Source organism: Plodia interpunctella, chromosome 20, assembly GCF_027563975.2.
Source record: "Plodia interpunctella isolate USDA-ARS_2022_Savannah chromosome 20, ilPloInte3.2, whole genome shotgun sequence".
NCBI lineage: Eukaryota > Metazoa > Arthropoda > Insecta > Lepidoptera > Pyralidae > Plodia > Plodia interpunctella.
In genome coordinates, this window is record NC_071313.1 from 8,429,937 (window position 1) to 8,440,980 (window position 11,044).

An 11,044-nucleotide genomic window follows, 5' to 3' on the forward strand; every position below is an offset into this window, starting at 1 on the left:
TTAGGTTAGGTTAGGTTAGGTTAGGTTAGGTTAGGTTAGGTTAGGTTAGGTTAGGTTAGGTTAGGTTAGGTTAGGTTAGGTTAGGTTAGGTTAGGTTAGGTTAGGTTAGGTTAGGTTAGGTTAGGTTAGGTTAGGTTAGGTTAGGTTAGGTTAGGTTAGGTTAGGTTAGGTTAGGTTAGGTTAGGTTAGGTTAGGTTAGGTTAGGTTAGGTTAGGTTAGGTTAGGTTAGGTTAGGTTAGGTTAGGTTAGGTTAGGTTAGGTTAGGTTAGGTTAGGTTAGGTTAGGTTAGGTTAGGTTAGGTTAGGTTAGGTTAGGTTAGGTTAGGTTAGGTTAGGTTAGGTTAGGTTAGGTTAGGTTAGGTTAGGTTAGGTTAGGTTAGGTTAGGTTAGGTTAGGTTAGGTTAGGTTAGGTTAGGTTAGGTTAGGTTAGGTTAGGTTAGGTTGGGGTGCTACTGTCAGGAAACCTCCACGTTGGCTCGATGATTTGAAGGTTTGCTTCTGTCACTTGATCTTTGATTCGGTGATAGCGGCGGCTGACAAGTTATTGGGCTGGTGCACCCTGGGCGACGGTTAATAACTCCCCGTTTAGGGGTCTTGTTAGCCGTTGGCAAATGTCCTGGCAACTGGTGGTGGGTTACCCATGTCGGGTAACCCAGGTTGGAGAGCCAATTGGCTCAGTGGCTGTGAGAGAAGGGGGCTAAGCCCTCTACTCTTACAGCCGTGGTAGGGGTCGCGGGGGAAGAGGAGGGGTTGGTATTACGGTGCGCCGCTCTCCCTATCCTCCGCGACCAGGCGCGGCCATGGCGCAAACATGGTGATCGGTGGGGCCGCAGAGGAGGAGGACTGCCGGTATTACGGTGCGCCGCTGTCCCTATCCTCTGCGGCCGAATGAGGCGCGGCCATGGCGCAGGCATGGTGGTCGGTGGGGCCGCAGAGGAGGAGGACTGCCGGTATTACGGTGCGCCGCTGTCCCTATCCTCTGCGGCCGAATAAGACGGAGAGCCGCTGCCTCCGGTCTGCTTCCGGACTGGATGGCGTGCGGCTCGCCTTGGTGGTTGGGGGCGCGCCTGCGGGCGCCCCCCCTGAATCGGTGGGACAGAGGTCCCACCCGGCGGCAGGGGTCCTCCAGATGTCGGAGGGCCCCTGAGAGTGGAGAGTCCGGTCTCTGGTGAAAGAGACCGGCCAGTCGCTGAGGCGCCTTGTGCTAGTTAGATCCGAGGCGCCTCTTTGTAAAGCGGCCGATGGCATCCGCAGGGGTTTAGTGGGTAGTCTGGGCCGATTAGCTGCCCAGGAGTCCCACACTCAGTGCGTAAATGCATTCCCCTGCGAAAACAAAAAAAAAAAAAAAAAAAAAAAAAAAAAGGTTAGGTTAGGTTAGGTTAGGTTAGGTTAGGTTAGGTTAGGTTAGGTTAGGTTAGGTTAGGTTAGGTTAGGTTAGGTTAGGTTAGGTTAGGTTAGGTTAGGTTAGGTTAGGTTAGGTTAGGTTAGGTTAGGTTAGGTTAGGTTAGGTTAGGTTAGGTTAGGTTAGGTTAGGTTAGGTTAGGTTAGGTTAGGTTAGGTTAGGTTAGGTTGAGGGGATGACCTTGCGGAGGGGATGACCTTGCGGAGGGGATGACCTTGCGGAGGGGATGACCTTGCGGAGGGGATGACCTTGCGGAGGGGATGACCTTGCGGAGGGGATGACCTTGCGGAGGGGATGACCTTGCGGAGGGGATGACCTTGCGGAGGGGATGACCTTGCGAGGGGATGACCTTGCGCTGCACAGCGTTGTAGAAAAAATGCTGTGCAGCGAAAGGTGCTGGGATGCGGTGGCTTCCTTCTGCGAGGCTGTCATGTCGCAGAAGGAGGCCGCCGAGAGGGAGCGTGAGGCGCAAGCCAACGCCCCTCTAAATAGGAGAGGCAGACGTGGCAGGCGGCGGGCACGTTTCGCCCGTCGTCTGCTACGGTGAGGACGCCTGGCGAGGCAGAACCGGGGGGCGTCGTGGTGAAATGTCCGCGATCCCATGGCGCCCCCACTAACGGTCGGATGGAAAACGCCGCAGGAGGTTTTAGTGGGTAGTCCGGGCCGGCAGCGGCCTGGGAGCCCCACACTCCGGGGGAGATGTTCTTCCCCTGGGTCGCCCGTAAATGGGTTTCCTCCTGCGAGAACAAAAAAAAAAAAAAAAAAAAAAAAAAAAAGGTTAGGTTAGGTTAGGTTAGGTTAGGTTAGGTTAGGTTAGGTTAGGTTAGGTTAGGTTAGGTTAGGTTAGGTTAGGTTAGGTTAGGTTAGGTTAGGTTAGGTTAGGTTAGGTTAGGTTAGGTTAGGTTAGGTTAGGTTAGGTTAGGTTAGGTTAGGTTAGGTTAGGTTAGGTTAGGTTAGGTTAGGTTAGGTTAGGTTAGGTTAGGTTAGGTTAGGTTAGGTTAGGTTAGGTTAGGTTAGGTTAGGTTAGGTTAGGTTAGGTTAGGTTAGGTTAGGTTAGGTTAGGTTAGGTTAGGTTAGGTTAGGTTAGGTTAGGTTAGGTTAGGTTAGGTTAGGTTAGGTTAGGTTAGGTTAGGTTAGGTTAGGTTAGGTTAGGTTAGGTTAGGTTAGGTTAGGTTAGGTTAGGTTAGGTTAGGTTAGGTTAGGTTAGGTTAGGTTAGGTTAGGTTAGGTTAGGTTAGGTTAGGTTAGGTTAGGTTAGGTTAGGTTAGGTTAGGTTAGGTTAGGTTAGGTTAGGTTAGGTTAGGTTAGGTTAGGTTAGGTTAGGTTAGGTTAGGTTAGGTTAGGTTAGGTTAGGTTAGGTTAGGTTAGGTTAGGTTAGGTTAGGTTAGGTTAGGTTAGGTTAGGTTAGGTTAGGTTAGGTTAGGTTAGGTTAGGTTAGGTTAGGTTAGGTTAGGTTAGGTTAGGTTAGGTTAGGTTAGGTTTTTTTTTTTTTTTCATAGGCTAGAATTTAATATATTGGACGAATAATAGTCAAATATTTGTGTCATTTATATATGGGCTCAGTTTGGGCTCCCTGCTATTTTTTGCTAATTGATACAAAATTTGCAGGGAGTCCCACCACAGAGTATGTGGTATGTAAGAATAATAATGCTATATGGTACAGTTTTACTTCAAAGAAAAAGTGTTGTGATTCAAGGTAAAGGTGAGAAAGAAGAAGAGTTTATTTATGTCCCGTTTATGGTCTTGAGATTTTGTATGATTTTATTTACATGAGTATTAAGGGTCTTCGTTGTTTCATCTTTTTGGGCTGATTGTAGGAGATCGAACTCCTCAATCTGATGGCTCTGGCACGCCACGACGTAATCGTGACGTGTTTTTGAGAATATTGGGCACTTTGTCAGTAAATGTTGTACGTCCTGTGTTGTGGTGTCGTCGCAGGGGCACTTGTCATTGTCTGTGATCTTAAAGCGATGGAGGTACGCCTTATGGTATCCGTGACCAGTTAATATTTGCGTAAGGGCAAAGGAGATTTTGAATGCGCTAAGGAAGGAGAAGATGTCTGTTAATGAGGGGAAGAAGGCTTTGGTGGTGGCACCCTGCGTGGCCGACTCGTACTCCGCCTGCCAAGCCTGGAGCGTTGCCGCTTTTAGGAGTCGCTTGGCGTGGGAGAGTGGGAAGAAATTGACCTCGGACGCTGTCTTTTTAGAGGCCGCCTCTTTGGCTGTCGCGTCCGCGATCTCGTTTCCCACTATCCCGACGTGAGCCTTCGTCCACACAAAGTCCACCACCTGGTTCCTGGACCGCAGCAAGAACAGATCTCTGTGAATACGATTCACGAGATAGTCTGTGTTGCTGCGGTCCTGGATAGCCTTTATAGCGGATAGTGAGTCTGAAAAGATCTTGGCCGAGGAGTGGTCTCGAAGACGAAGCCACTCCAAGGCTTGGGCTATTGCGTACAGTTCCGCCATGAAGACAGTAGCGGTTCTGCACAATTTGAATTTCCTGGTCACGGATCCCCCCGGCAGTCCCTCCATGATGATGACAAATGCCGCCCCCGTGTCCCCATTGTCGTGTTTGCTCCCGTCCGTGAAGACATTGGGTGCCTCCGGGTTCATGAGGTAGTCGGTTTCCTCCTGCGTGGTCGCCGTGCTGTAGTCTATAGTGACCCGCTCGGCTGGATGCAGGAGGTCCCTAACCCGGACACGCCGGTACAGCCCAATGTCCTCAGGGAGGGAGTCCAACATACCGGTCTGCTTGATGCGGTGTGTCTCGCGTATCTCGTCAACCACCAAGTGTAGTGGCGGAAATCGTGCCAGTGCGTCGGCTGCGACGGCAGATATTGTGTGGAATCCGCGTATTGCCATGATCGCGAATTTCCTTTGAAATGACCGGAGCGCTCGGCGGACCAGGTGATATTTTGTTGCAGACCCCCATATCCCTGCCGCATAGGTAATAATGGGGGTCACGACCTGTCTGTAGATGCAGTCGATATTTTCTGGGTGGACGCCCCATGTAGGCCGAACGAATCGTATGAGATTTTTGTACACTTTGGTCGCTTTGTGTATAATGTATTTCGTGTGATTTATGAATGTGAGTCTCTTGTCTATTATAACTCCTAAAAGTTTGATGGTGTCAGAGATTGGTATTTGAGTGTTGTTGATGCGGATGATGGCGGTCTGTGTGTGTTTGGTGAATGAGATGAGTTTTGTTTTGTCGGGACCAAAGTGTAGCTTGACTCGTTCGCCCCAGGAATGGATGTCCTGTAGACATAGCTCGGAGATCTTTTCCACCTCCTCACGTGTTCGTCCCTCGACGATCAGCAACACATCATCCGCGAATGCTTGGATATGTGCGCCGTCAGGTAGGGGCAACGTGAGGAGTTCGTCCAGGACTATGTTCCAAAACACTGGTCCGCAGGCCGACCCTTGGATGCACCCCTTGGACATCTCTTTGGACGCCGTGCTGTCGGCGTAGTCCAGGGTTACGGTCCTGTTCGAAACATAGTTCCGGACGATACGGTGGATGTTCTTAGGGCATTTGATGTGCCGAAGCCGCCGAAAGAGTGCTGGCCACCAAGCATTGTCGAACGCTGCTTTAATATCCAGCGAGACTGCTACAACTTGCTTTTTGTTATTCTTGGCGTTGTTTATAGTCTTTAGGGCCAACTCGAGAGCGTCTGTAGTAGATGTTTGTTCTCTAAATCCGAACTGTCTATTGGAGAGTGTTTCTTCGCGTTCCGCTTTGTATGAGATCCGTTTGATCAATAGCTTTTCTAGGACCTTGCCGAACACGGGGATGAGTCCTATAGGCCGATAGGAGCCGAGCTCCTCCATATCGGTCTTGCCAGGTTTCGGGAGGATCCTGACCACTGCCTTCTTCCAGGTTTTCGGGAAGTATCCCAGTTCCAGGCACCTATTGTACAGATTGGTAAAAAATTCAGGATACTCATCGAATACCTCCTTGCAGATGTCTGAGGTCAAGTGGTCTCCTCCCGGGGCCTTCTTGTGACCGATATGTGCCAGGCATTCCCGGACCTCCTCGGCTGTAAACGGAAGGTCATCCTCCGAGTCCGGCAAGTCATCCATTCTGTTCCGCATTTCCCTTTGACAGCTCGTTGAATCCGGGGTATCATCAGGGTAAAAATGGTTGAGAAGTGCATGGGCGGTGTTGGGGCTATTGTCTGTGTATGTGTTGTTGATTTTTAAAGTTTGTGGTGGTCTTCTGAGAGGCGATTCTTTGATGATGCGGTTGGTGACCGCCCATACATCCTCTTTATCCTGTGTGTCGCAGAATTTCCGGAAATGTTCCGTGGACGCTTTCGAGATAGCCAGGGCGTAGTTCTTCTTTGCCTCCTGGTAGTTGATTATCGCTTCGCCGAGCGGTCTGCTGGCTCTTTTTAAGTAGTGTAGCCTGTGATGTAGGCGGATACATTCTTTTTTCATATGTTCGAGGTCGTCTGACCACCATGGGTTGTGGGATTTAGGGCTTCGGTTTCGGTGGAAAACCCTGCTGCAGACCCGTTGAATGTTGGTGGTAAGCTGGTCCACCACGCGGTCCAGCCCTTCCCCAGAGAGAGCGGCAACGTTTGTTTGACCTACTAGCGGGGCCATGACTGGCACCAATTCCTCGCGGAATTGTTTCCAGTCCGCCCTATAGGTGGAGTATTTGAAAGTCGAGGAACTTTTTAACTTGTTCATTCTGTGGGGCGGTTTCAATACGTAGGTGATGCCGTTATGGTCTGAGGAGGGGCAAACCGCGCGGTCGACGCGCCAGTTGTTAACACTGTCAGCAAGGTTGTGTGAGGCGTAGGTAACATCAACAATGGAGGAGCAATGTTTCCCATGTCTTATCGCCTCAAAGGTGGGTTCATCGCCTACATTGCAGACTGCCATGTTGTTAGATGCCATGATGGTGGCCACTTCTTCTCCCCTGTCATTCGCATCGCGATGTCCCCATTCCTGATGGCTTCCATTGACATCGCCGCCGACCAGCCGCAAGGAGGAGTTGGTCGTCCGCAAGAAGTTGTTTAATTTGGGCAGTGTGGATTCCTTGTCTGTGTCGGGTTCCACATAAATTGAGGCGACATCCAGGGATCTGGGACCAAAGTTGATGCGGGCGACGGCCAGGTTCGCGGTGGATAGCTGCGTGACGCCAATGGCGGCCACCGTGGATTTGGTAAGGATGCAAGCTCTGACTCGGGAGCCATTTGAAAATTGGTAGACATTAATTCCCGGTGGGGGCCTAACTTCTAGGCCACTACCCACATAGGGTTCCGATATCAAGGCCACATCGAAGTTGTTATCGCGGAAGTGCACTAAAAATTCCTGTTGGGATGTATAGCACCGGTTAAGGTTACATTGTACGATGTTTATTGTGTTAGTAACCATAGTCGGTTGATTCATTTAGGGATTTTTGGGCTTTCAGAATCTTTGGGCAAACTTTAGTGTCAAGAGCGGAGTGTTTAGTGTTTGTGCTGTTTGTTTGTTTGCAGTTGTAGCAACACATTTTAGTCGGGTCGGTTCTATGGGAGCAGGTGGAGATATGGTGCGCGGCGGAGCCGCAGTGGGCGCACGGGTAGAACTCCGCCTCGCATTTATTGCCGGTGTGCCCAAACTGTAGGCATTTCCGGCACTGCACGAAGCGGCTGAAGTCCGCCACGTGTACCCTCTGATGCTCCACGTTGACGCGGCCCTCCTCCACGAAGGTTCGTCGAACTGCCGGTGCCACTTCCAGGACTACATTGTAGAATTTATCGTTTCTGTTCTTTAGAAGGAAGCAGAGACGGAGGTCGTCGACGGGTACCTGGTTTTGGCTGCTGATTATATCCAGCAGCTCCTCTTTCGGCGTTTCCTTGCTTACCCCCTTCAGTATGATGAGGGGCTTTCGGAGCCTTGACTCCTCTGCCACAAGTCCCGGGATCCTGTTCACCCTTGCCACAATTTCGTCTCTTTGCGCGGCGTTATCAAAATTCACCTTTACCGTATTATTGCGCAGGGTGCGTACTTGCGATGGCGCAAAAGTGCTGTTGCGGAAGGTGATCTTTTTGCGCCACTCGTCGTAGACCACCGGCTGATGTTCGCCGGTCGCCTTGGCTTTGATGATCATCGCCGGTTGGACGGGAGATCGCGGCGCGGGGCGTTTGGGTGGGGGGGTGGTTGCAGCCACCGATGCGAAGGATTTTGTAAGAGGCACCGGAGTAGGCGCTGGAGGGGGAGGGGGAGGGGCCTGCGCTTTGAGCTCCTCTCGGATGGTTTCCCGGATCGTTTGGAGGACGGCGTCAGATACCGGTTTGGTGAGTTCGGGCGGCTCGTCGTATTTGGCCATCTCTACGGCGCCCATGATGTTCTGCGCGAGGTCTTTGATGCGCTTCTTGTTAGCGCTAGTCACGCTTTTCCCCTCCGAGATTTTGGCCATAATCTCCTTAGCGGAGTCAACGATGAGCATGAACGCCGTTTGAAGAGCGGTCGGGGGGGTCGGGGCGGGTTCTGGAGTTGGTGCAATAGCCGGCGTTGGTGCAGTAGTAGGGCTTGGAGAGCGACGAATCAGCGTGGGTGGGGAGTACACCAGTGCGGGGGTGGCCATCGAGGAAGGAGAGAGCGATTCCCAGCTAGCCGGGATCTCGTCCACTCCATCCCCGCGTGGGGGGTTAGGTGAGTTATGTCTGCTAGATGGGGTGCTAGGAAGCGATATCCACCCCCTAGACGGTGACGGAGGAGGAGTAGACAGCTGCCGATCGGTCGGGGATCTGCTATCTATTCGCGGCAGAGGGGGTAGAGGCGATCGCCTTTGAGCCCTCCCCCTAGGCGGGGGTGACCGAGGGGAGATACGCGGGGAGTGAGAGCGTGAATGCCCCGCTCTAGAGGTGGTGGGTAGCGGCGGGGGACTCTGCTGTGTTATAATGTCCGTAGGAGTCTCGGAGATGCGGGTGAGGTTCCTGCGGTTCCTGTCTGGGGGGCGAGTATTGGCCGCCTTACGCGGTGGTGAATGGGCTAGGACCATGTTGGCTTAGATCGGAAAAGTGTTTAGAAGAAAGTATGAAAAAATTTAGAGTATCGTCTATGTAAGTAAAAGTTGAGGAGGTGAGGGAGAACAACAGAAGAATGAATAACAATATACAGTAATTTTCCGAAGTAGAGGACGGGTAGAACTAGCAAAGTAATCCTAAACTATTGTTATTCAGGGAGCTGTTAATTTAGGTGACAATTTTTGGCCCTAGGTGGCGGTAAAAGCGAAGTAGATCTGGGTATGGAGTGTCCCAAGTGAAGTCCCTTTTACAACCTGAACACAATTGGGCGGGTGTGGTGGGCGAAAATTTCAAAAATGGGTGGTCCTATCGAGACGTGTGAGGCGTCAAAAGATGCGCCTCCGTTAGCCTGATAAGATGGTGCAACAAGCTAGCGAGGGTCCGATAGAAAAAATTTGGAAAAAAGGGGAAAAAGTGTGATTTTATTAAAATTTGTATGAAAAATTTCTATGTTACAGGTGAGAATGCTAGAAAACTGCAACGGAAAGCGACGAAACTTCACAGGGAGCCGGGAGACAGGTAAGTAAGCAGAACTAAAACCAAAGACGATCAAGGGATAGCGAGAAAAAGTTTTAGGGAATTATTTGAGTGTTAGCGCCTAAGTATGGCGTTTACGGAAACTAAATGAATTTTTTAAAGAGAAATTATGGAGAAAACTGCACTGAAAACACTTGTTATATCGATGGGTACACGAGATGCACTAAAGAGAAAATTCACAGGGATGTAGGGGAACAAATAGGTATATGTCGAACACGTGCCTGAGGGGCTTAGGTAGACTTTTTGAAGATCGTGAAAATACGATTTCAAAAACGGGTGGTCCTATCGAGACGTGTGAGGCGTCAAAAGATGCGCCTCCGTTAGCCTGATAAGATGGTGCAACAAGCTAGCGAGGGTCCGATAGGAAAAACTTGGAAAAAACAGGAAAAAGTGTGATTTTAATAAAATTTGTATGAAAATTTACTATGTTACAGGTGAGAATGCAAGAAAACTGCAACGGAATGCAACGAAACTTCACAGGGAGCAGGGAGACAGGTAAGTGAGCAGAACTACAATGAAAGACGATCAAGGGATAGCGAGAAAAAATTTTAGAGAATTATTTGGGTGTTAGCGCCTAAGTATGGCGTTCACGGAAACTAAATGAATTTTTTAAAGAGAAATTATGGAGAAAACTGCACTGAAAACACTTGTTATATCGATGGGTACACGAGATGCACTAAAGAGAAAATTCACAGGGATGTAGGGGAACAAATAGGTATATGTCGAACACGTGGTTAGGTTAGGTTAGGTTAGGTTAGGTTAGGTTAGGTTAGGTTAGGTTAGGTTAGGTTAGGTTAGGTTAGGTTAGGTTAGGTTAGGTTAGGTTAGGTTAGGTTAGGTTAGGTTAGGTTAGGTTAGGTTAGGTTAGGTTAGGTTAGGTTAGGTTAGGTTAGGTTAGGTTAGGTTAGGTTAGGTTAGGTTAGGTTAGGTTAGGTTAGGTTAGGTTAGGTTAGGTTAGGTTAGGTTAGGTTAGGTTAGGTTAGGTTAGGTTAGGTTAGGTTAGGTTAGGTTAGGTTAGGTTAGGTTAGGTTAGGTTAGGTTAGGTTAGGTTAGGTTAGGTTAGGTTAGGTTAGGTTAGGTTAGGTTAGGTTAGGTTAGGTTAGGTTAGGTTAGGTTAGGTTAGGTTAGGTTAGGTTGGGGTGCTACTGTCAGGAAACCTCCACGTTGGCTCGATGATTTGAAGGTTTGCTTCTGTCACTTGATCTTTGATTCGGTGATAGCGGCGGCTGACAAGTTATTGGGCTGGTGCACCCTGGGCGACGGTTAATAACTCCCCGTTTAGGGGTCTTGTTAGCCGTTGGCAAATGTCCTGGCAACTGGTGGTGGGTTACCCATGTCGGGTAACCCAGGTTGGAGAGCCAATTGGCTCAGTGGCTGTGAGAGAAGGGGGCTAAGCCCTCTACTCTTACAGCCGTGGTAGGGGTCGCGGGGGAAGAGGAGGGGTTGGTATTACGGTGCGCCGCTCTCCCTATCCTCCGCGACCAGGCGCGGCCATGGCGCAAACATGGTGGTCGGTGGGGCCGCAGAGGAGGAGGACTGCCGGTATTACGGTGCGCCGCTGTCCCTATCCTCTGCGGCCGAATGAGGCGCGGCCATGGCGCAGGCATGGTGGTCGGTGGGGCCGCAGAGGAGGAGGACTGCCGGTATTACGGTGCGCCGCTGTCCCTATCCTCTGCGGCCGAATAAGACGGAGAGCCGCTGCCTCCGGTCTGCTTCCGGACTGGATGGCGTGCGGCTCGCCTTGGTGGTTGGGGGCGCGCCTGCGGGCGCCCCCCTGAATCGGTGGGACAAGGGTCCCACCCGGCGGCAGGGGTCCTTCAGATGTCGGAGGGCCCCTGAGAGTGGAGAGTCCGGTCTCTGGTGATAGAGACCGGCCAGTCGCTGAGGCGCCTTGTGCTAGTTAGATCCGAGGCGCCTCTTTGTAAAGCGGCCGATGGCATCCGCAGGGGTTTAGTGGGTAGTCTGGGCCGATTAGCTGCCCAGGAGTCCCACACTCAGTGCGTAAATGCATTCCCCTGCGAAAACAAAAAAAAAAAAAAAAGGTTAGGTTAGGTTAGGTTAGGTTGGGGTGCTACTGTCAGGA